This window comes from Schistocerca piceifrons, chromosome 4 (genome assembly GCF_021461385.2).
Source record: "Schistocerca piceifrons isolate TAMUIC-IGC-003096 chromosome 4, iqSchPice1.1, whole genome shotgun sequence".
Lineage (NCBI taxonomy): Eukaryota > Metazoa > Arthropoda > Insecta > Orthoptera > Acrididae > Schistocerca > Schistocerca piceifrons.
This window is the reverse complement of record NC_060141.1, coordinates 726812496-726836880: the sequence shown is the minus strand read 5'-3', so window position 1 is coordinate 726836880 and position 24385 is coordinate 726812496. Positions and strand designations below refer to the sequence as shown.

Below are 24385 nucleotides of genomic sequence, written 5' to 3'. Positions count from 1 at the left end.
ATACTTCCTAGGGTGCAGATCGAATCAGCCTCCTCCATTTCTGCCAGTCTCATGTCCGTTCGAAACTAGACTATGGGTGTTTCGTTTATACATCTGCACATCCGTCCTCCTTACGCTATCCCAATACTATCCACCATCAAGGTATCCATTTGGTCTCTGGTGCCATTTAGTCTGGTTGAGAGTCTGTACGCAGAAGCTGCTGAACTACCACTGTCACCCTCTGCGGGTCCAGGGGTTAGAATAGGCCCTAGGTATTCCTGCCTGTCATAAGAGGCGACTAAAAGAAGTCTCACTTTTCAGCTCTGTGAGTTCAGGTCCAATTCTATGGTTTGGCCTGCCACTTTTCCAAATTCTACAGAAGTGCGGGCCATATGGGGAAGGATGCCGTACGTGGTGCACAAATTATCTATAGTGCCCTTAGATTCGATCTCTTGAATCCATTGTCATGGCTTTGCATCTCCACCTGCGATTAAACTATTGGGCAGGGACATTTTCTGGGGTATGTCATCTTCTTCCATTGTCTCCTGTCCTCTTGCACCCCCATGACATTATTGGATTTCTCTGCACCCAATATCCAGCACAGGGGCCAGTCCGTTGTGGTGGGGCCCTCATGTACCCATTTGGTGGTAGCCCCCTGACAACACAGGGATCACACTGCTGATGCCTGAGCTGTAAACTCCCCACGTATGCCAAGGAGTAGATGCCTGTCTTCCTGGACCATCAGGACTCCTGGCAACAGCCGTCATGCCAGGTGGCCTTTGCTGTGGCTGGGTGGTGCCCATGGGGAGAGCCCCTAATTGGTGGAATCAGGGCGGATGACCCGCAATGAAGCGGACTAAGTCATCTCTTGCTGGTGACCGTACAGCGCCAGCAGTCTCTAAGAAGGGTAAGATCGAATACAATGCTGACAGGTATCGTTTCCCTCCCTCGCTACACCATGGGAAGAACATAGGGGTACAGAACGGAGAGAGCCATATTCGCCTATGTTTTTAGTCTGTAGGCGAGCTGTCAGGGACTCCTTTCTACCTACGAAGCCTCAGTTTTTCATTTAACACCTTGAGAGGATAAGTTTGGAGAAGTGACAGCGCTGTCAAAGATGCGGAATGGTGCAGTCTTGATTCAGACAGCATCCCCAGCCCAGTCCCGAGTGTTACTCGCCTGTGACAAGCTGGGTGATATTCCTGTTTCCATCACTTCCCATAAAAGCCTCAACATGGTCTAGGGGATCATTTTCCATCATGATCTCTTCTTGGAGTCTGACGACGAGCTCTACTCCAATTTAGAGCAGCTGGGTGTTCATTTCATCCGGCGCGTCTACAGGGGACCCAAAGGCAACAGGGTTGCTACCGGTGCCTTCATATTGGCCTTTGAGGTTGATTAATTGCTTGAAAAGGTCAAGGTGATGGTTTACCGCTGTGACATTAAACCATACATCCCTCCCCCTAGGTGGTGCTTTAAGTGCTGGGCATTCGGGCATGTCTTTCCACTGCACTTCCAACACCACATGTCGAGACTGCGGATGTCCACTGCACTCAGATACTCCATGTGCACCTCCTCCCACTTGCATCAGATGTGGAGAGCACCACTCCCCCTGCTCGCCAGACTGCTCAGTACACCAAAAGGAGTGGAGAATAATGGAGTACAGGACCTTGGACTGGTTGACTTACACAGAGGCTAAATGTTAATTTGAAAGATTACACCCCATTCGGTTGATGTTGACATGTGCTGCAGCTACGTCACCATCGCCATCCCAAGCGCCAGTGGTTCCTCTGTGCCACAAATGGGGCCGTCCGGGCCACCAGAATACATCTGCCCCCTTGATGGTAGGGGGCAAATCTTCCTCCGTTGTTCCCAAAGCACCTACTTTGGGAGTAAGGCCACCCCCAAATGCAGGGGACATCGGCTCCTCTCGTGCAGAAGGGGTCCCTTGGGATCTCTCCCTAGGTCTCCACTAATGCCATGGCGGACACTTGCCAGTGGCTCCAGGAGCCAAAAACTGCTGGACAAAGAACTTCAGAGTCTTCCTCTGTGCCTGAAGCTACTTCAGAGAAGCCCTCCCAGCAAGCCCCTAAAGAGAGGGCAAGCAAACAAAGAGGTCTGCTAAGAAAAATGACCCTCTGGTGGCCCCAGCACCACCAGGCCCTACCAATTCTGCATCGGAGGATGCGGTGAAGATCGTAGTGTCCCCAGTGGACCTGGATCTCACTGATGCCTCATCCACCATAGAAATGGCTACAAATACTCAATTGGTGGCAGCAGGTGACCCTGAGGCATAACCTGCCTCCTTGCGCTCTTCATGCCTTCCCAGCCTCACGGTAACATCATCCTCCAGTGGAATCGCAGCGTTTTTTTCCACCACCTGGCTGAGATATGGCAACTCTTAAGCTTTACACCTGCTTACTGCATTGCCCTCCACGAAAACTGGTTCCCGGCAATGCGGACCGAGCCCTCCATGGCTATAGCGGATATTACAAGAACCATAGTGACTATAATAGTGTGTCAGATGGAGTTTGTGTCTATATTCTGAATTCAGCATGCAGTGAACCTATGCCCCTTTGAACCCCTCTTGTGGCTGTGGCTGTCAGGACAAGGACGACACAGGAAGTAACAGTCTGCAACATACGTCTTCCTCCACATGGTGCAGTACTCCTGAATGCATTGGCTGCCCTGATTGATCAACTTTCTAAACCTTTCCGACTTTTGGGAGATTTTAACACTCATAACCCCTTGTGGGGTGGCATTGTGATTACTGACCGAGGCAGAGGTGTCGAAAATTTACTGCCACAACTCGAGCTCTGCCTCTTAAATACACGTGTCCCTACACATTTCAGTGTGGCACATGGCACATATTCTGCCATTGAACCCTCTGTTTGCAGTCCTGGACTTCTCCCCTCTATCCACTGGAGAGCACATGACCACTTCCCCATCTTCCTGTCACTGCCCCGGCGTCAGGCCCACGGATGCCTGCCCAGATGGGCTTTAAACAAGGCACACTGGGATGCTTTCACCTCTGCTGTTACCATTGAATCTCCCCCACATGGTAACATCTTTGAGTTGGTTGAGCAGGTAACTACAGCGATCATTTCTGCAGCGGAAAACGCGATCCCTCGTTCTTTAGGGTGCCCCCGGCGAAAGACAGTTCCTTGGTGGTCACCAGAAGTCGCTGAGGCAATTCAGGAGTGTCGGCAAGCTGTACAGCGGCACAAGCAGCATCCTTCCCCGGAGCACCTCATAGTCTTTAAACGCCTCCGTGCTATCGTTCGCCAGCTGATCAGAAGATAGAAACAGGAGTGTTTGGAGAGATACTTCTCGACCGTTGGGTGCCATATGTCACTTTCCCAAGTCTGAGCAAAGATCAAACGAGTTTTTGGGTGCCAGACTCCAACAGGTGTTTCTGGTGTTAACATAAATGGCGTATTATCTACTGACGCAAACGCGATTGCCAAGCACTTTGCTGAGCACTATGCTCGTTTCTCTGTGTTGGAGAATTACCCCCGAGCCTTTCGCACTCTCAAACGGTGGATGGAAGGGAAAGTCCTCTTGTTCACTGCACACCACAGTGAATCCTCTGCCCCATTTACAGAGTGGGAGCTACTCAGTGCCCTTGCACATTGCCCTGCCACAGCTCCTGGGCCAGACCGGATCCACAGTCAGATGATTAAACATCTCTCGTCAGACTATAAGCAACATCCCCTTGTGTTCTTCAACCAGATCTGGTGTGATGGCGTCTTTCCATCGCACTGGTGGGAGAGCACCATCATACCAATGCTCAAACCTGGGAAGATCCCGCTTGATCTGGATAGCTATTGGCCCTTCAGCCTCACCAACGTTCCTTGTAAGCTACTGGAACGTGTGGTGCGTCAGCGGTTGGGTTGGGTCCTGGAGTCACATAGCCTACTGGCTCTGTGCCGGTCGCTCTACCACTGATAATCTTGTGTCCCTCGAGTCTGCCATCCGAACAGCCTTTTCCAGACACCAGCACCTTGTGCTGTCTTTTTTTATTTACGAAAAGGGTATGACACCAATTGGCAACATCATATCCTTGCCACGTTGTACGAGTGAGGTCTCCGAGGCCCGCTCCCGATTTTTGTCTAGAATTTCCTGTTACTTCGTGCTTTCCTATTTCCAAGTTGGTGCCTCCCATGTTGTTGTTGTTGTTGTGGTCTTCAGTCCTGAGACTGGTTTGATGCAGCTCTCCATGCTACTCTATCCTGTGCAAGCTTTTTCATCTCCCAGTACCTACTGCAACCTACATCCTTCTGAATCTGCTTAGTGTATTCATCTCTTGGTCTCCGTCTACGATTTTTACCCTCCACGCTGCCCTCCAATACTAAATTGGTGATCCCTTGATGCCTCAGAACATGTCCTACCAACCGATCCCTTCTTCTGGTCAAGTTGTGCCACAAACTTCTCTTCTCCCCAATCCTATTCAATACTTCTTCATTAGTTATGTGATCTACCCATCTAATCTTCAGCATTCTTCTGTAGCACCACATTTCAAAAGCTTCTATTCTCTTCTTGTCCAAACTATTTATCGTCCATGTTTCACTTCCATACATGGCTACACTCCATACGAATACTTTCAGAAATGACTTCCTGACACTTAAATCAATACTGGATGTTAACAAATTTCTCTTCTTCAGAAACGCTTTCCTTGCCATTGCCAGCCTACATTTTATATCCTCTCTACTTCGACCATCATCAGTTATTTTGCTCCCCAAATAGCAAAACTCCTTTACTACTTTAAGTGTCTCATTTCCTAATCTAATTCCCTCAGCATCACCCGACTTATTTAAACTACATTCCATTATCCTTGTTTTGCTTTTGTTGCTGTTCATCTTATATCCTCCTTTCAAGACGCTGTCCATTCCATTCAACTGCTCTTCCAAGTCCTTTGCTGTCTCTGACAGAATTACAATGTCATCGGCGAACCTCAAAGTTTTTATTTCTTCTCCATGAATTTTAATACCTACTCCGAATTTTTCTTTTGTTTCCTTTACTGCTTGCTCAATATACAGATTGAACAACATCGGGGAGAGGCTACAACCCTGTCTTACTCCCTACCCAACCACTGCTTCCCTTTCATGTCCCTCGACTCTTATAACTGCCATCTGGTTTCTGTACAAATTGTAAATAGCCTTTCGCTCCCTGTATTTTACTCCTGCCACCTTTAGAATTTGAAAGAGAGTATTCCAGTCAACATTGTCAAAAGCTTTCTCTAAGTCTACAAATGCTAGAAACGTAGGTTTGCCTTTCCTTAATCTTTCTTCTAAGATAAGTCGTAAAGTCAGTATTGCCTCACGTGTTCCAGTGTTTCTACGGAATCCAAACTGATCATCCTCGAGGTTGGCTTCTACTAGTTTTTCCATTCGTCTGTAAAGAATTCGTGTTAGTATTTTGCAGCTGTGACTTATTAAGCTGATAGTTCGGTAATTTTCACATCTGTCAACACCTGCTTTCTTTGGGATTGGAATTATTATATTCTTCTTGAAGTCTGAGGGTATTTCGCCTGTTTCATACATCTTGCTCACCAGATGGTAGAGTTTTGTCAGGACTGGCTCTCCCACGGCCGTCAGTAGTTCCAATGGAATATTGTCTACTCCGGGGGCCTTGTTTCGACTCAGGTCTTTCAGTGCCCTGTCAAACTCTTCACGCAGTATCATATCTCCCATTTCATCTTCATCTACATCCTCTTCCATTTCCATAATATTGTCCTCAAGTACATCGCCCTTGTATAGACCCTCTATATACTCCTTCCACCTTTCTGCTTTCCCTTCTTTGCTTAGAACTGGGTTTCCATCTGAGCTCTTGATATTCATACAAGTCGTTCTCTTATCTCCAAAGGTCTCTTTAGTTTTCCTGTAGGCAGTATCTATCTTACCCCTAGTGAGATAGGCCTCTACATCCTTACATTTGTCCTCTAGCCATCCCTGCTTAGCCATTTTGCACTTCCTGTCGATCTCATTTTTGAGACGTTTGTATTCCTTTTTGCCTGTTTCACTTACTGCATTTTTATATTTTCTCCTTTCATCAATTAAATTCAATAGTTCTTCTGTTACCCAAGGATTTCTACTAGCCCTCGTCTTTTTACCTACTTGATCCTGTGCTGCCTTCACTACTTCATCCCTCAAAGCTACCCATTCTTCTTCTACTGTATTTATTTCCCCCATTCCTGTCAATTGCTCCCTTATGCTCTGCCTGAATCTCTGTACAATCTCTGGTTCTTTCAGTTTATCCAGGTCCCATCTCCTTAAATTTCCACCTTTTTGCAGTTTCTTCAGTTTTAATCTACAGGTCATAACCAATAGATTGTGGTCAGAGTCCACATCTGCCCCTGGAAATGTCTTACAATTTAAAACCTGGTTCCTAAATCTCTGTCTTACCATTATATAATCTATCTGATACCTTTTAGTATATCCAGGGTTCTTCCATGTATACAACCTTCTTTCATGATTCTTAAACCAAGTGTTAGTTATGATTATGTTGTGCTCTGTGCAAAATTCTACCAGGCGGCTTCCTCTTTCATTTCTTAGCCCTAATCCATATTCACCTACTATGTTTCCTTTTCTTCCTTATCCTACTGTTGAATTCCAGTCACCCATGACTATTAAATTTTCGTCTCTCTTCACTACCTGAATAATTTCTTTTATCTAATCATACATTTCATCTATTTCTTCGTCATCTGCAGAGGTAGTAGGCATATTAACTGGTACTACTGTGGGAGCCATGGGCTTTGTATCTATCTTGGCCACAATAATGCGTTCAGATTTTGTGTTTATAACCCTGTAGTCACCTGACCAGAAGTCTTGTTCCTCCTGCCACCGAACTTCACTAATTCCCACTATATCTAACTTCAACCTATCCATTTCCCTTTTTAAATTTTCTAACCTACCTGCCCGATTAAGGGGTCTGACATTCCACGCTCCGATCCATAGAACGCCAGTTTTCTTTCTCCTGATAATGACATCCTCTTGAGTAGTCCCTGCCCGGAGATCCGAATGGGAGACTATTTTACCTCTGGAATATTTTACCCAAGAGGACGCCATCATCATGTAATCATACAGTAAAGCTGCATGCCCTCGGGAAAAATTACGGCTGTAGTTTCTCCTTGCTTTCAGCCGTTCGCAGTACCAGCACAGCAAGGCCGTTTTGGTTATTGTTACAAGGCCAGATCAGTCAATCATCCAGACTGTTGCCCTTGCAACTACTGAAAAGGCTGCTGCCCCTCTTCAGGAACCACACGTTTGTCTGGCCTCTCAACAGATACCCCTCCGTTGTGGTTGCACCTACGGTACGGCTATCTGTATCGCTGAGGCACGCAAGCCTCCCCACCAACGGCAAGGTCCATGGTTCGTGGGGGGCCTCCCATAGTACCCCCATATCCAGGAGAATGGGGCCCGCATGGTTCTGTATTGAGTGTATCTCTATTTTTAGTGGCCATTAATGGTCTAGCAGCAGCTGTAGGGTCGTCCGTCTCACCCTCTTTGTATGTAGATGACTTCTGCATTTCATTCTGCTCCACCAGTAGTGGTGTTGCTGAGCAGCACCTATAGGGAACCATCTACAGGGGGCAGTCATGTGCTCTTCCCACGGCTTCCAGTTTTCAGCTACAAAGTTGTGTGTCATCACTTCTGTTGGCATTGTACTGTTCATCTGGAATCAGAACTTTACCTTACTGCCAATCCCCTCACTGTAGTGGATACAAATCGATTCTTTTCGACGTCCGATTGACTTGGCTTCCTCACCTTCTTCAGCTTAAGCGGAAGTGCTGGCAGCACCTCTATGCCCTCCGCTGCCTGAGCAGCACCAACTGGGGTGTAGATCGCTCTATGCTGCTGCAGCTCTACATAGCCCTTGTTCTATCGTGCCTTGACTATGGGAGGCTGGTTTATGGTTCGGCGGCACCCTCAGCGTTGCGTTTTACTCGACCCAGTGCACCACTGTGGTGTTCAAATAGCAGCAGGAGCTTTTAGGACGAGTCCGGTGACCAGCGTCCTGGCGGAGGCTGGAGTCCCTCCATTGCAGGTCAGGCATGCGCAACTGCTTGCCAATTACGTTGCACATGTTTGTAGTTCTCCTATGCATCCGAATTACTGTCTCCTTTTCCACCCATGGCAGTTCATCTCCTGGATTAGTGGCCTAGGTCAGGACTCACAATTGCAGTTCGCGTCCGATCCCTTCTATCTGAACTGGACCTTCCACATGGCCCAAATGACTCAATCCACCCTATGGCTCTCCGCTGTCACTTCCTCTTGATTCTCGACTTGTACCAAGGCCATGAAGTGGTTTACACCGACAGCTCGATGGCTAATGGTCACGTCGGCTTCCCTTATGTCTGTGGAGGGCATATTGAACAGCATTCCTTGCTCGATGACTGCTGTGTTTTCACTGCAGAGCTAGTGTCTATATCTCGTGCTCTTGAGCGCATCTGTTCATGCCCTGGGAAGTCGTTTCTTCTGTGTACTGACTCCATGAACAGCCTACAAGCTATTGACCAGTGCTACCCTCGTCATCCTTTGGTAGCGACCATCTAGGAGTCCATCTATGCCCTGGAACAGTCCGGTCGTTCAGTGGTGTTTGTGCGAACCCCAGGACATGTCGGAATCCCAGGCAGCGAACTTGCTGACAGACAGGCCAAACAGGCTACACGGAAACCGCTTATGGAGATCGGCAGTCCCACAACTGACCTGCCTTGGTTTTTATGCCGCCAGGTTTTTCTCTTTTGGGAGACGGAATGGCATAGTCTCAGTACACACAACAAACTGCATGCCATTAAGGAGACTATGAATGTGTGGCAGTCCTCCATGCGGGCCTCTCACAGGGACTCTGTGGTTCTCCGCCATCTCTGCATTGGCCACCCTTGGGTGACACACTGGTGACCCCTGCACCGTGAAGAGCCGCCTCGGTGTCGGTGCAGCGCCCAGTTCACAATGGCCCATATTCTGGTGCACTGTCCCACTTTGATCGCCCTGCGACAAAATCTTCGGTTACCGGACTTGTTGCCGCTAATTTTATCTGACAACGCCTTATCAGTTGATTTAGTTTTACATTTTATTCGTGAGAGTGGGTTTTATCACTTGATCTAAGTGTTAGCGCATGGCCTTTGACCCTCCGTGTCCTCCACCCCAGTGCTCTTAGGGTGGAGGTTTTAATGTGTTGCAGAGCGGCTAGCTTCTCCTTTTTATTCTCATTTTCAGCCAGGTGTGGTAATCTGTTTTGTCATTATAACCTCTTCTACCTGTTTCGTGCATTTCTGTGGTTTTCTTGTCCCATTTTGCCCATTTAAGTGTTCGTTGCCCTTCTGTCATTTTTGTCGTTTTTCCTTTTTCTCCATTTTGTGTTGTCAGTCACTCTTGTTTTATTCTCACCCTTGTGACATTGTTTTATTTGGAACAAGGGACTGATGACCCAGCAGTTTGGTCCCCCCCCCCCTCTTTTAAACCAAACCAAACCAACCAACCAACCAACCAACCACTGTCCTACCGTCGTGCCTTCTCCTCATCAGATATGCATGTTGTTTGTGTGCCAAGCGTGGCCACCCATCCTATACCTCCTTCAATGACTCCTTTGATTGCCAGTACGGGGCGCGTCCCTCTTCTCTGTTATCTCCTGGAGTTCGCTTTTGGCTCTTGCTGTGGCAACTTAACTTCATGCTCCCTGCATATTTCTCGGTGGGTGTGTGGTCTCGTATGACGGCCTGTGTTCACTGTGGCCATCATTCGCATCCTACGGACACTACTCCAGCCTCACTCTATCACCTTCAGTTTCACGACCTTTCCGTGGAATTTCATGGTAGTATCTTTGTGTACACTGATGGCTCTCGGACTGACCATGGTGTCGGGTGTGCCTTCCTCATTGGGGCTCTTTTTTGGTATTGGCTTCCAGAATACTGCTCAGTATTTACAGCAGAGCTCTTCGCCCTGTATCAGGCCACACAGTACTCTGGTGACACAGGCTTTTCAATTGTGTCATCTGCTCAGATTCTCTCAGTGCCCTTCAAAGTCTCTGTGTGCTGCATACCATCCATCCCTTAGTGCAACACATCCAGGAAAGCTGTCACTTGCTCACTCTTGATGGAGCTGCTGTGACATTTCTGTGGGTTCCTGGTCACATCGGTCTGACAGGAAACGAGGCTGTTGATGTTGCTGTTAAGGCTGCAGTCCTCGTACATCAGACCACTAGTTCTTGTATTCCCTCTGATGATCTCTGTGTTGCTGTCTGTCAGTAAGCGGTTTCACTTTGGCATCACTATTGGTCCTCCCTTCTTCATGGGAACAAGCCTTTTCCAGCAGCTTGGATGACCTCCTTTCGGCCCTCTCTCCGCAAGGAGCTCATTTTAACTAGGTTGCATATTGGGTACTGTCTCTTTAACCGTCACCATTTGTAAAATGTTGCTCCCTGTTCCTCTTTTCTGTTAAAATTGTTGTGGTATTTCTGAATCTCTGTAGCTTCCCTATACATACATGCATAATAATGCAATGCCATGGCTATCATGCTTGTCTCACTAAATTTTATTTCATGATCACCATCTTTAAAAACCACTACAGCTGATTTGTCGGTATGTCCTAGTCGACAGTTCCTTTTGTGTTCAGTTAAGCGGGTATCGACACTTCTTTTCATTGTCATTTCACAACGGACAATGAAAAGAAGTGTTAATACCCACTTAATCAAACACAAAAGGAAGTGTCCACTAGGACACACGGACAAATCAGCTGTAGCGGAACACGTTTTTAAAGATGGTGATCATGAAATAAAATTTAGTGAGACAAGTGTGCTAACCAGGACATCGCAATTATTATGCGCATATGTATAGGGAAGCTATAGATATTCAGAAACACCGCAACAATTTTAATAGAAAAGAGGAAGGCTTTAAGTTAGACAAGATATGGCGCTTGACTTTGCACCAACGATTTGACAAGCGATTACCTTCAATCGAGAATAATGACGTTAGTCAGAGATAGACTTACAGTCTGCCCCACGTGACGTATGGTGGTGCCCTCTATAATCTCTATGTAAACGGGACCTCCGTGGCCTGGCAGCCAGTCATTGACTCACCTCAGAAGATGTTGCCCACAGTTTGCAATGAAATGTCAGGAAGTAGTAGTTTTACAAATTGACCACAGCCTCTCAGCCCGAAAGTTTTAATCTTGTTGCACGACACCTCATGCAGCTGACAATCAAGATTAACCGTTGCAAAAACCTTAAGGTCATTGTCGTATCTTCGCCTGCTGCAACACGGAGTGAATAATCATCCCCAGGATCTCGTCACTCTTCGGCGGGTTCATGCTTGGCTGCCATGGGGCCCTAGTTTTTGCAGCATCTTTCCCCTTCCGTGCTGCATGTCTATCCTCTTGCTATTCTTTTTACCCCTTCCTTGGAGAACATGTCTGGGGTGTTATTGGGAATGTTCTGCACTGTCTGTTGCTGACACAACAGTCTCACCACTGTTTTTCATTCCCTTTTACTTTCTTTGTTTCCCTTCTCCTCTTGTTCCACCACTTTGGCATTTGAGGTTCCCCTTTTTCTTCTTCCTCCCTGCGCGCTCCTGAAGGCTGGCCCACGTTTCTGATGTGTAACAGGGTGAATGGGTCGACAGGTAGGTTTCACACGTACCCCCTGGTACAGGCCAGGCCCAGGGACAGGTGATTGCCTGAACTGCAACCTTCCCAGATTGCCGATTGGTCCCTCTGTCAGATGATTGGGAGGTGTGAACAATAACCTAAGGCGGGTGTGCCCCCTTGTGAAGGGGCCCCCAGTTGGAAGGAGCATGCCATTGGAGATGCTGGCAATCATGGGTGATTTTCTCGTGATGAGCCAGTCATCTTTCCAATCAACATCTACGAAACATAAACATAATGAGGCTAACAATTCAAAGACCCTGCCAGCTGCACCATGTTTACTTGTGGTCTCGCGTACTTACGACGATCAGTCCTTTGCCATGGTAAATCCGTTTATTGTTATTCAGAAAGGTGTTGATGCAATTGCTGACCCTGTGAAATCCTGCTCTCGTTTACAGAATGGCACTTTGTTTTTGGAGACTACTTCTGATTTTCAAGCACAACAACTGCTTGCTGCCTTGCTTCTCCATGCCTACCCTGTTCATGTCGAGGCCCATAGAACACTGAATTCTTCCCCTGGTGTTATCTACACTGGGCTGCTTGATGGTGTAATGGAGACCGAAATCCAGTCTTACCCCTCTGATCAGGGTGCCATTGCCGTCCATCATGTGATGAAAAAGGTAGATTCCTCCGTAGTGCCCACCCGCACTCTTTTTCTCACCTTTGATAGATTGGTGCTTCCGTCCAAGATCAAAGCAGGCTATGAAATTATCACAGTTTGACCGTACATTGTGAACCTGATGTGCTGCTACCAGTGTCATCGTTTCAACCACCCTAGAATGTCTTGTCGACACCCAGGCAAATTTGTAACCTGTGGTAGGGCTGCGCACAAGGATGATTGTTTGCCTCCTCCTACATGCCGTATCAACTGCAATGGCAGCCATGCTGCCTCCTCTCTGGATTGTCCTATGTATCTTGATGAGTGGGCTGTCCAAGAGATCCGGGTAAAGGAAAAAGTGCCTTGCCCATCACTCGCAAGTTATTGGCGAGTTGCAAACCCTGCGTTCTCCTGTCTGGCACCTATAGTTCTGTTCTTGTTACCCCTCACTCCATGAAGCACATGGCCACGTAGACATACAACCTCAAATTCTGCTCTGAGGTTGTAAAATTGCCCAGCGTCAAGGTAGCATCAGCGTCCCCCCATTCAGCTGTGCAACAAGCCATCAAACTCTTGCCTCAAGGGGCAAAACCACCACTTTCACAACTGGTAGGCTGGAAAGGACAGAAGGAGTACTCCTGTGAAGACTTCCTATGTCTCTCCAGCTAAACAACACCGAGTCTTCCTCTGCTAACTGGAAAGGCTCGAAGAAGTCCACTAAAGGCAAACGGTCTTCTCCTTTGCTGACTCGAAGATCCTTTTTGACGGTGTTGCCACGAGATACCTTAGCCCGGCCGGTCTCCGTGTCACTGTTGCGCACCACCAACTGTTTTTCAGTATTGGACTCCACAGACCGACAGCACATGCAAGCCAAAGCAGCCAAGGTGACACTCCTTACATCTCTTCCTCATCATAACTCATCCAGTGGAACATTCACAACCTTCGGTCCCACAAAGAGGGTTTACGGCTACTTTTAGCATTGCAGTGTCCCCTTGTACTCTGCCTTCAGGAAACGAATTGCATCCTCACGACTGCTTTGAGCTTTCACATTTCTTCCTGGTTTGTTTTGCCCTTCCCCCTGAGGTTGGCGTTCCATCTCATGGGGATGTCATGCTACTCTTATGGCATGATGCTGATAGTCAACCCATCTCCCTGGCTACCCATCTTCAAGCTGTTGCAGTTCGCTTTTTCCTTCCCCACCTGACTTTTTCCCTCTGTACCATTTATGTCCCTCCGTCATTAGCTGTCACCAGGGCAGACTTCCTTCAGCTTATTGGGCAGCTACCTCCTCCATTTTTGCTACTCGGTGACTTTAATGCGCATCATTCCCTTTGGGGGTTTCCCAGGACCTGTCAGAGAGGTGCCCTCTTGGCTGATCTACTTAACCAACTCAACCTCTTCTGTCTTAACACTGGAGGACCCACTTTCCTTTCCGACTCCTCGCACACCTATTCCCATTTGGAATTCGTTCTGCACTACCCAGCTTGCCCTACATCTCTAGTGGTCTGTTGTTTCTGACACCTACTCAAGCAACCATTTCCCATGTGCTATCTGTTTGCTGATTCCTACCCCAACTATGTGCACACCCAAATGGAAGCTTACTAAGGCTGACTGGCAGCCTTACTCCTCCCTGGCGCCCTTTGAAGAGCAAGATTTCCCCAGTTGCGATGACCAGGGGGAATACCTCACAAACATTATCCTTACAACTGCAGAACATTCCATTCCACCCACTTCCTCTTTACCACACCGTGTCGCAGTCCTTTGGTGGACCGAGGCATGCCGCAACACAATTTGTGCATGGAGACATGCTCTCCACATTTTTAACCATCATCCTATGATGGCAAACTGCATTCATTACAAACAGATGCATGCAAAATGTTGTCGTGTTTCTTCGGGATAGCAGAAAAGCTAGCTGGATTTCATTCACTAGCTCTTTTAACAGGTCTACCATGTCCTCTGTCATGTGGGCCATCCTCCGATGGCTCTCTGGGACCAAGACCCATTCCCCAATTTCTGGCCTGACAGTAGCAGATGATTGCATTGGGGACCATATTGTGACCTCCAACACCTTGGGCTGCCGTTTTGCAGAAATTTCGAGCTCTTCCCACTATCATCCTGCCTTCCTCCATCGGAAACGAATGGAGGAGGCTCGGGCGATACCCTTCTCTTCTCAGAATCGTGATTGCTACAATGCTGCCTTTACTAGGAGGGAGCTAGATCATGCTCTCAGCTCATCCCAATCCTCCATCCTAGGGCCAGATGCTGTCCACATTCAGACGTTGCAGCACCTTTCTCTTGTGGGCAAGCACTTTCTACTTAACACATACAACCGCATCTGGGCAGAAGGCACATTACCCAGAAGTTGGCATGAAGCCACAGTCATTCCCATACCTAAGGCCGGTAAGGACAAGAACCTTCCTTCTAGCTAGTGCCCCATATCTCCACCAGCTGCATTTCCCAAGGTGATGGAACATATGAATCACACCCAGCTGGTATGGTGGCTCGGGTCTCGCAATTTACTAACTGCACAGTGTGAATTTCGAGTGTGGCGTTCTGCATGTCATGAATGGGTTTCTGCGGAAAACCCAGATTGTGGCTGTGTTTTTCAATTTGGAGAAGGCCTACGGCACTTGCTGGAGAACTGGTAGCCTCTGTACTCTTTACACATGGGGCTTTCGTGGCCGTCTGCCCTGTTTGCTTCAGGAATTTTCAAAAGATCAAGTTTTCAAAGTGCATGTGAGTTCTTGCTTGTCGGACACCTTTATCTATGAAAATGATGTGCCTCAGGGTTCCATCTTGAGTGTCGTCCTCTTTGCTATCACCATTAACTCTCTAATGGTCTGGTTCCCGCCGGGCATCTCTGGTTCCCTTTTTGTTGACGATTTTGCCATCTATTGCAGTTTTCCGTGGACCTGTCTCACTGAGTGGCATCTTCAGTGATGTCTTGATTGTCTTTACTCCTGGAGCATCGACAGTGGCTTTTGTTTTTCACTGACAAAACCGTGTGTATGAATTTCTGCCGGTGCAAATGGCGTCTCCCACCATCTTTACATCTTTGGCCAGTTGCCCTTCTGTTTGTTGAAACCACGAAATTCCTGGGGCTCATGCTCGATAGGAAACACTCTTGGTCCTCCCATATGTGTTAAGTGGCAGCCTACTGTACGCGGTCCCTCACTGTCCTCCATGTCCTCAATGGTACTTCCTGGGGTCAGATCGAACCACCCTCCTTTGTGTGTACCGGTCCCTCATCTGTTTGAAACTAGACTATGGGTGCTTTGTTTGTGCGTCTGCACGTCCATCCCTTTTACAATGTCTCAACACCACCCACCATCGTGGCATCCATTTGGCCTCTGGTGCCTTTTACACTGGCCCGGTTGAGAGTGTGTATGCTGAAGCTGCTGAACTACCACTGTCCTGCTGCCATGACTTTCTCCTCAGCAGGTATGCATGCAATTTGTCTGCCATACATGGCCACCCATCCTATGTCTCCTTCTTCGATGATTCCTTTGATCACCGGTATGGGGCACATCCCTCTTCTGTGTTACCTTCTGGAGACCGCTTTCAACACTTGCTAAGGCAGCTTGACTTCATACTACCTGCCACTTTACCACTGGGTGTGAACCCTTCACCACCTTGGCTTTGTGAAGAGGCCCATGTTAAGCTTGGCCTTCATTCGTTACCTAAGGACACTACTCCAGTCTCACTCTTATCATTTCAGTTTCATAACCTTCGCATGTAACTTCACGATAGTACCTTTGTGTACACTGTTGGTCCTCAGACTGACCGTCGTCATTCCAGCCCATTGTCTTTCGATATCGGCTTCTGACACACTGCTCAGTATTTACAGCCGAGCTCTTCACCCTATATTGGCCCACAGAGTACATCTGACAATACAGACTTTTCAATTGTGTCCTCTGCTCAGATTCTCTCAGCATCCTTCAAAGTTTCTGTGCGCTGTACACCGCCCATCTCATAGTGCTACAGATCCACTAAAACTGTCACTTGCTTACTCTTAGTGGAGCCACTGTGATGTTTATGTTGGTTCCTAGTCATGTCGGTCTACCAGCAAATGAGGCTACTGATGCTGGTGCCAAGGCTGCAGTCCTCGTACCTCAGCCCACTCATTCCTATATTCCCTCCGATGATCTCTGTGTTGCTGTCTGTCAGGAGGTGGTGCCCCTTTGGCATCGCCATTTGTCCTCTCTTCATGGGAATAAGTTCCGGCTTACCTCTCCCAGCAGTTTGAACGACCTACTCTCGGCCCCCCTGCGGGTTCGGGGGTTAGAATAGGCCCGCGGTATTCCTGCCTGTCGTAAGAGGCGACTAAAAGGAGTCTCACATGTTTCGGCCTTATGTGATGGTCCCCTCTCGGGTTTGACCTCCATCTTTCTAAATTATTCCGAAGAGCGACCCACTTGGGGAAGGGCGCCTTACATGGTGCATTGTATCCGTCATGCAATTAGACCTTTAGCCGTCTTTCTCGTCGTTGCAATGGTGTCCCGCTCGTTTTCGATCTCTTGGGCGATTACCACGCTGCACTCTGCAATGTTTCTTTTAACTGCGACGACGACCTTGGCCATTTTTGCACCTAAGATCCAGCACAGTAGCCAGTCCGTTGTGGTGGGGCCGCCATGTACCCTCTTGGTTGTAGCCCCCTGACAACACAGGGATCGCTCTACTGATGCCTGCGCCGTTAACTCCCCACGTATGCCAAGGAGTAGATGCCCATCGCCCTGGGGCATCGGGACTCCCGGCAATGGCCATCCTGCTAGGTGGCCTTTGCTGTGGCTGGGTGGTGCCCGTGGGGAGGGCCCTTGGTCGGAGTAGGTGGCATCAGGGCGGATGACCCGCAATGAAGCGTGGTACATCATCTCTCGCTGGCGGCCAGCCGTCAGCAGTCTCTAAGCGTTCCAAAGCTCACTTTAAGACTAATGTGTATGACCCCAAATTGTTCCCCTCCCTGGCCACACCATGGGAGGAACGAAAGGCTGTGAATGAGAGCGAAAGATACTCGCCCCGGTATCTCGTCTGTACCAGAGCTGACGGGGACTCGTTTGTGTCTGTGAAGCCTCAGTTCTTTGTCGAACATTTAGAGGACAAGTTCGGGGAGGTGGAGGGCTTGTCCAAGATGCGGTCTGGATCGGTGTTGATAAAAACGGCATCCTCTGCCCAGTCACGAGCCTTGCTGGCTTGTACGAAGTTGGGGGATGTGTCTTTTACTATCACCCCACATAACAGCTTAAATATGGTCCAGGGAATTATTTTTCACCGCGATCTCCTTTTACAGTCCGATGACGAGCTGCGCGCCAACTTGGAGCGCCGAGGTGTCCATTTCGTCCGGCGCGTCCACCGGGGTCCGAGGGATCGTCAAGTTGCCACCGGTGCCTTCATCTTGGCCTTCGAGGGTGACAAGTTACCTGAGAAGGTCAAGGTGATGGTGTACCGTTGTGATGTCAAGCCGTATATCCCTCCCCCGATGCGGTGCTTCAAGTGTTGGAAGTTCGGCCACATGTCTTCACGCTGTGCTTCCGACCTCGCCTGTCGCGATTGCGGTCGACCTTCCCACCCTGATCATCCCTGTGCGCCGCCTCCAATCTGTGTGAACTGTGGTGCGCACCATCCGCCTTGCTCACCAGACTGTCCGATTCTGCAGAAGGAGTGGAAGATCATGGAAATCAAGACTCTCGACCGCCTGACGTACACTGAGGCGAAGCGGAAATATGATCGGCTTCATCCAGTGCGCATGACAGCTTCTTATGCGCAACTGTCACTCCTTCTACAATTCCATCCACTCCAGTCAGCTCTCAGAGTCGATGTCCCACACCTGCCCCCTTGATGGTGGGGGGCACTAAACCTCCTGTTGCTCCTGCTCCATCTACTTCAGGAACAACACCCCCCAACCATCGGGGACATCAGTCCCCCCTTCCCAGCCGGAGAAGCGTAAGACTTCTTCGGCTACTCTCGTAAGGAAGGGGTCCCTTGGGGACCTCCCTTCGCACGTTCCGACCGGTTCCAAAGCCGACAGCCACAAGTGGCTCAAACAACCGCCAGTCCCTGGTCGTCGGGACACACGGTCATCGTCTGTCCCTGAGACTGACCCAGTGACGCCCTCCCAGCCTGAACCACCCAAGGCGCAGTGCGAGAAGCAGAAGAAGAAGAAACTCCCCAAAAGCTACCGACATTGCGGTGGCACCCATTCCACTGCTTCCTACAAGCTCTGCGTCTGAGGATGAGGTGGAGATTCTGGCGTCCACTGAGGACAAGGATCTCGCCAGTCCCTCGGATGCAATAGATAGCTGTTGTCCAGGTGGTGACTCAGTAGCAGCAGGGGCCCCGGAGGCGTAATCTGCCTCCCCAATCCCTTCACGCCTTTCCCATCCATGGCTAATACCATCCTCCAGTGGAACTGCAGCGGTTTATTCCACCATCTAGCTGAGCTCCGCCAACTTATCAGCCGTCATCCTTTCCTTTGCATTGCTCTGCAGGAAACTTGGTTTCCAGCAATGCGAACCCCCGCCCTCCGTGGCTATCGGGGTTATTTTAAGAACCGGGCAGCTTATGAAAGGGTGTCTGGTGGCGTCTGCATATATGTCCTTAACTCTCTTCACAGCGAGTTTGTACCTCTACAAACAGCTTTAGAGGCTGTCGCTGTTCGGGTGTGGACGCCACAGGCTATTACCGTCTGCAGTATTTACCTTCCACCTGATGGTGCTGTCGCGCAGCATGTCCTGGCTGCTCTGATAGCCCAACTGCCGCCACCTTTTTTGCTGCTGGGTGATCTCAATGCCCACAACCCTCTATGGGGTGGGACTGTCTCCGATGACCGCGGTCGGGCCGTGGAGCATGTGTTGGCTCAGCTCGACCTTAGCCTCTTGAACACCGGTGCTCCCACGCATTTCAGTGTGGCCCATGGCTCGTTCTCGGCCATCGATCTCTCTATTTGCAGCCCTGGACTTGTCCCATCCCTCCACTGGAGAGTGCATCCTGACCTGTGTGGTAGTGACCATTTTCCCATCTATTTGTCACTGCCCCAGTGTCATTCTTCTGGGCGCTTGCCCCGCTGGGCTCTCCACAGGGCTGACTGGCCGGCTTTTACTTCCGCTGCAACCATTGAGTCTCCCCCACAGGGTGACATTGACGAGGTGGTGCGTGTTTTAACCACGTCCATCATTTCAGCGGCCGAGGCTGCCATCCCCCGTTCTTCTGGCCGCCCTCGGAGGAGGGCTGTACCCTGGTGGTCGCCGGAGGTTGCTGAGGCTATTCGCGACCGTCGGCGGGCTCTCCAGCGTCATAGGCGGCACCCGTCTCTTGAGACCCTCATCACCTTTAAGAGGCTCCGACGTCAGCATCTCGTTGCTGTATTTTTCGATCTGCGGAAGGCGTATGACACCACATGGCGGCATCACATCCTCTCCACGTTGCATGAGTGGGGTCTTCGTGGTCGGCTCCCGGCTTTTCTTCAAACCTTTTTATTGCACCACTCTTTCCGGGTGCAAGTCGGTGCCACCTCTAGTTCATCTTATATACAGGAAAATGGGGTCCCGCAGGGCTCAGTGTTGAGCGTCTCCTTATTTCTAGTGGCCATTAATGGTCTGGCTGCAGCAGTGGGGTCGTCGGTGTCTCCTTCTTTGTATGCCGACGACTTCTGCATCTCATTTAGCTCCACGACTACGGGAGTCGCCGACCGCAGGCTGCAAGTCGCCGTTCGCAAGGCAGCATCATGGGCTCTGACTCATGGTTTTCAGTTCTCTGCAGCCAAGACTCGAGTTATGCACTTCTGCAGGCGTCGGACGGTCCACCCTCATCCTGAACTTTACCTCGGCGGCCACCTGCTTGAAGTGGTGGACACTTGCCGCTTCTTGGGACTCGTGTTTGATGCCCGGCTCACATGGGTTCCTCATGTTACTCAGCTGAAGCAAAAATGCTGGCGGCACCTCAACGCCCTCCGCTGCCTTAACCACACGTCTTGGGGTGCAGATCGCTGCACGCTGCTGCGATTGTACAGAGCCCTTGTGCAGTCCCGGCTTGATTATGGGTGCCTGGCCTATCGGTCTGCATCACCCTCAGTGTTGAAGTTGTTAGACCCCATACACCACTGTGGGGTTCGGCTTGCAACTGGCGCTTTTCGTACCGGCCCCGTAGATAGTCTACTGGTGGAGGCCGGGGTTCCCCCGCTGCGGATTCGCCGCCATCGACTGCTCGCCGACTATGCTGTCCACGTGCATTGCTCGCCAGACCATCCCAATCGTCGCCTGCTTTTCCCTGCCATGGTCCTCCATCTGCCCGAACGGCGACCTAGGTCTGGGCTTTCCGTAGCTGTCCGTGTCCAGTCCCTGCTGTCAGAACTACGGTCATTCCCTCTTCTGCCTCCCTTCCGGGTCCGTACACCTACGCCTCCCTGGTGTTTGTCCCGGCCGTCCGTCCATCTGGATTTGGCACAGGGACCTAAGGACTCGGTTCCGCCTGTGGCCCTCCGTCGCCGTTTTCTTGCGCTCCTCGAATCATTTCCGGGCTGTGAGCCTGTCTACACTGATGGTTCCCTGGTTGATGGTCGCACTGCCTACGCTTTTGCTCACGCTGCCCATGTTGAGCAACGCTCCTTGCCTGCTGGCTGCAGTATTTTTACTGCAGAGCTGGTGGCCATCTTGCGCGCTCTTGAGCATATGCGTTTCTGCTCAGGTAGGTCCATCGTCATCTGCAGTGACTCCCTGAGCAGCCTTCAGGCCATCGACCGCTGCTATCCCTCTTCTCCTCTGGTGTCCTCTATTCAGGAGTCTGTTTCCGCCATTGCCCGTTCTGGACGTTCGGTGGTCTTGGTTTGGACGCCAGGTCATGTTGGCATCCCGGGGAACGAACGTGTTGACAGGCTGGCCGAAGGGGCGCTCGACGCCTCAGCTTTGGAGATCGACCTCACGGCTCCTGATCAGCAGCTGGTGTTGCGCCGTAAGGTGCTTGGGATGTGGTCTGCTGAGTGGCGAGGCTTGACAATGCCTAATAAACTGCGGGCTGTCAAGGAGACGACCGATGTGTGGCGCTCCTCCCTGCGGTCTTCTCGCAGGGACTCTGTTATCCTGTGTCGGCTCCGCATCGGCCATACATACCTGACGCACGGCCATCTTTTGCGTTAGGAGGATCCCCCCCTGTGTCGGTGTGGGTCCCGGCTGACGGTCGCCCACATTTTATTGGAGTGTCCCCGACTGCGCACCCTTCGGCAGTCTTTTAATTTCCCGGGCACCTTGCCTTTGATTTTATGCGACGATGCCTCCATGGCTGACAATGTTTTACATTTTATCCGTGCTAGTCCTTTTTATGGATCCATTTAGGGGGGGTCCTGCACTTTTCCATTTCTGTGTCTTTTGTCCTCGCGTCTCTCCATATTTGTTGCTGTTTTGGTGTCTCATCGGATGGTTGACTCTTTCCCTTTTTTGTTGTCGTGGTCAGTCAACCAGTCTCCGGCCATCTTCTTTTCTTCTATTTCTTTCTGTCTGGTGTTCGTCTGTACTCTTCTTTTCTGTAGTGTTCGTTGCCTAATTTGTGTTCTTTAGCGCCTGGGGGGGGGGGGGCAGTCTCCTTCCCCTTGGGGTTTTATCTGCTCTGCGACTTTGTCTCGCTTGTTTTTGGAATGGGGGACTGATGACCTTAGCTGTTTAGTCCCCCTTAAACATCCCAACAACCACCACCACCACCTACTCTCTGCCCTCCCACCAGGAGGAGGTCATTTGAACTAGGTTACGTATTGGGCACTGCCAGTTTGGCCATTGTCTTTTGTTAAGTGGCGCTACCCCACCACTTTGTACACATTGCGCTTAAGTTATAACTATTTACCGTCTGATTTATCATCCATTTTAGCTAATGACACGTGGGCTGTAGACCACGTTTTACTTTTTACCCGCCAAAGCAATATGGCGAAGGCCATTTAATTTTTATCATGGACCTCCGTTTCTGTTTGGTGTCTTTTTAGCCCTTTCTCCATGTCCCTGTTTTCGCTGTTTTCTCTTCTGTCAAGTGGGACTGATGTATAGTTGTTTTTTGACTCCTCTCTGTCTTCGTGTTCTATAGTTTTGACTTGGGCACGTATGACCCCAGTTGTTTTTTGCACCCTAAAGCAAAACAAACAAAGTACAAACTGCTGTAACTATAAATCAAAGTAACTTACTGGGAACACAGCACGCTCTTCCAACAATTACTTCACAAAATGGTTACACACAGTTAATGACCAAATACCACACACAGTACGAAACAACGTCAAACATGAACATGCAGCACAAGAATGTGGCACTAAATTACAACATACTATTTACAAACATGACGTGACTCAAGAACACCCCATCACAATTATGTCACACAACACACATCACGGGTCAAAGCAGATGGGTGGAATCAGATGCTTCCCTTGGCCCTTTACTGTAGTCCTCTTCTTCTTCTTCTTCTTCTTCTTCTTCTAACGTTCCCCACAGATAAACATCTGGCAAACTTGCAGGCTGTTTTGTGCTTCTTGAACTACTATTCCAATGGTCTCCAGACGTTCTGTTACAGAGGACTATAATTACCTCTGTGGAATGCATTGAACATCCGTTGTGTTGCTGTCGTGTCTTAGTCCAGTGGGATGTTATTGAATAACTGTAGAAACCTATCTGATGGGAACTGTAAATGCTTGTCACAGTTTTGTATTTCGTGAATAATACAGAGACAAGCGATGCAATTCCTCGAAAGCTTGCACCACATGTTGATAGACCAAGGTCATTGTTTTTCCAGTTCTTCTCAACCACTGTGTAGTCTCAGCTGACAAGTAGTCCGTATTATGCTGATTGATACGCCCTATGTTTGTAATGAATTTTAATGTGTACACAAAATCTTCCAGAGAATCTTTAAATCACCGTGCATGTTCCATAGCTGCACTGTTCAAAGGACTGTTACCGATTTTGAAAGTCATTGTTGCTGTAGCAAAATATGAAAAGTATGAACTATGTTGAAATGTAGTATTTTCAGAACACTCTTTGGTTGAACTAGTACATTAAAGCATAATTGTAGTGACATGCTGATTGAGTGTTGCTGTTGCTGAATTGTTGGTTGAAGTTGTATTGTTAGTGGCTGCTCTCTTTCATTGGTGCATTTATTTCTCACACTTCCAGTTTCTTGAATTTTTTTTGATGGTTGTGAATACAGATTGTGAGTTTTGGCATTATTAGATGTCATAATTTGGCAGCTAATGTAAAAAAAAAAAAATAAATAAAATAAAAAATTAAAAAAAATTACTTGCTACTTTTCTGCTATAACTTTTTGAAAACTGAAAACTGCACCATAATATGTCCATTTATTCTGGATATATTCGGACTCGCCTTTCTTAGCTGCCACAGCTTGTATACCTATATCGTTTCAGACAAATTATGTCCAAATTGTGGCATATGAGGAATTTTGCAAATTTTGTTGATGATTCAAGCGCCCTAGTTTGGGTTGTTAGACATGGTAGAAGTCAGTTTACTTCGTGCCTTATCGCACTGCTGCCATTCCACCATATCCATGGAGAATGGTTTGAATTATTGTGTATGAGCTATGAAATTATTGTATGTGAGATATGCAGAATGTAAAGGATGTTGGCACCACTGGAGGAGTTACTTCCCCTTGCAGGGCTACTCCCTGCGTGCCTTACCCAATCTGTTCTGAAGCAAGCTCGATATGAAATTTACACCCTGTGAACCAATTATTATTTTGGAAGTAAATTTAAGCAATAGTAACAGGGTGTTGCTTCACAAAGCTGTGTGTGAAATACGGCAACATTATTTCACTAAACCATTTCCTTTCCATGTTTCGATGACTAAGTTGGTTGACAATGCAGCACTTTTCATTTTCAGTAACAAAGGAAAGCAGTTAAATTCTGTACCACCTAATGTCTGATGGACACGAATACTTCATACATTTCTGTTGAATTATAAAGTGACACACTCTGAAATTTTTTCACTTAAATATGCACTTGTCACTAGTTCTAAAGTTGGAAGGTAATTTTGTTTGTACAAAACATATATGTGAAAAAAGTTTGGAGGAATGATGGTTGTTTACTGTCTTAGGAGAAAATAGAACTGTAGAACTGAATTTTGATACTGCATTTTTATATTGTTTTGTTGCCTTATTGTGCATATTTAGTTATACCACATGAATGCCTGCATGTTTT

At 48.6% G+C, this 24385-nt stretch overlaps 1 protein-coding gene across 1 annotated transcript in view; it reads left to right on the top strand.

Annotated features, from left to right (window-relative positions):
- The window catches only part of LOC124795000 (serine/arginine repetitive matrix protein 2-like), a 388873-nt gene that overhangs the window by 4559 nt on the left and 359929 nt on the right, over positions 1 to 24385 (top strand). The gene's annotated exons all lie outside the window — the stretch shown is intronic.